Source organism: Fusarium graminearum, chromosome 4 (genome assembly GCF_000240135.3).
Source record: "Fusarium graminearum PH-1 chromosome 4, whole genome shotgun sequence".
Taxonomy (NCBI): domain Eukaryota; kingdom Fungi; phylum Ascomycota; class Sordariomycetes; order Hypocreales; family Nectriaceae; genus Fusarium; species Fusarium graminearum.
Window position 1 is genome coordinate 3256709 of NC_026477.1, and position 1497 is coordinate 3258205.

The window sequence follows — 1497 nt, forward strand, 5'->3', positions numbered from 1 at the left end:
ACAGTATTTTCTCCCACCAACGACAAGTCCACATCCACAGATACTAGTAGTGCAGACCTCTAGTTCTAAAAAAGGATGGCTGGCTACTGCTTAGAGTAGAGCCAAATTTAGAGTCCAACATCAGATGATACTAATCCTGGAATGGTTAGTAGGATCGAACACAGGAGTGGCTGTTGGGCTCAGCTCTTTCTCTCCACTGTGACGTTGCAGAAGCTGATGTGGGTTCCTGATGAAGATGTGTATGTGGCGGTGCGTGTGGCTGTTGAAGGGTTGATGTGGACCTGGGGAAGCTTTTTGCTTTGCTTTGGTTCACTTCGCTTCTGCAAGGTCAAAAGCCATGGCGTCATTGAATCTCGACCAATGATTAATCCATGTCTATATACGAAAATCATCAACGCCAAAGATTAAGGGTTCATTTTAGCCTCTGTTGGCAAAGATCTTATCAGTTTAACCTTGTCTAGGCAAGATAATGCAATCAAAATTCATTAGAATTGAATCGAATTGTTAGTCTGGCTTGACTTGGCTAGACTTGTCAACCCAAGACATTCCATTCAATGAGGGACAGCCGCATTCAGTAGTCAGGCCAATACTCAAGGGCTTCAATATCCAAAAGATTGCCCTGTAGATCTCGTCTCTTGGCAACTCAAAGCCGCGCTCGTGCAGGTACGGGTACAGATAACAGGGTTAGATAGCCATGACATGATGTGATTTGAGGCTACAAGAGCGGAGCGGAAGAAAATCTCGACCATCTCATCTCGGACGGAAATGTCACTGTTTGACGTTATCATCGGATCCGGTCGAACCAGTACGATTCCGTCAATGTAGCGCGGCACATACGCTCACTGTGTTGAGGTCTCGCCTGCCTAGCCTTATCATGATGATAGTCCTACAATTTTGTATGTATCTCTGTCAGGTGCAGAATTTGATACTGGAACGAGATTCTCCGTGTCCAGCTCAACCTGCGACACGAGAGTTCACCAATCAGAGCACGGCGTCTGTTTGGACCCTGCCCTGAGATTTGGGGACCCTGGTAGTCTTGGCGTCTTTGCCGACCAACCTGAGACTCAGAGGGCAAGGGGGTAGAAGGGGAGACGGGGGGAAATCGAAATCGAGGGGTTCGAGATTTGATGGCAAAATTGCTGTAAATGGCGAAGCGCGAAAAAGGGCAAAATAGCAAGAACGGCTGTGTCTTGTAGATTCCCATGTCGAGGGGTTTGACAAGGGTGGTAGTTTATTCCATAGTATGATTTTGAGGTTCGTCAAAAAGGCGCACACGGTTCGTCGACATGGTCAAGGGATTGGGGAACATGGTCCAAGAAAAGAAACATGACCGCTGATGGTTAATCTTCGCCTAGAGGTTATTTTATTCCAGTCAGACTAACGAGTAACTGTTTGTAGATAGTTTGTACCTCCATTACTCAACCACAAATGTCGGTCTGGCAGTATAGAAAAAAAAAAGAAGCGATGGAAAGTGGGTGTCTGGAAGGGTTCAAAAGT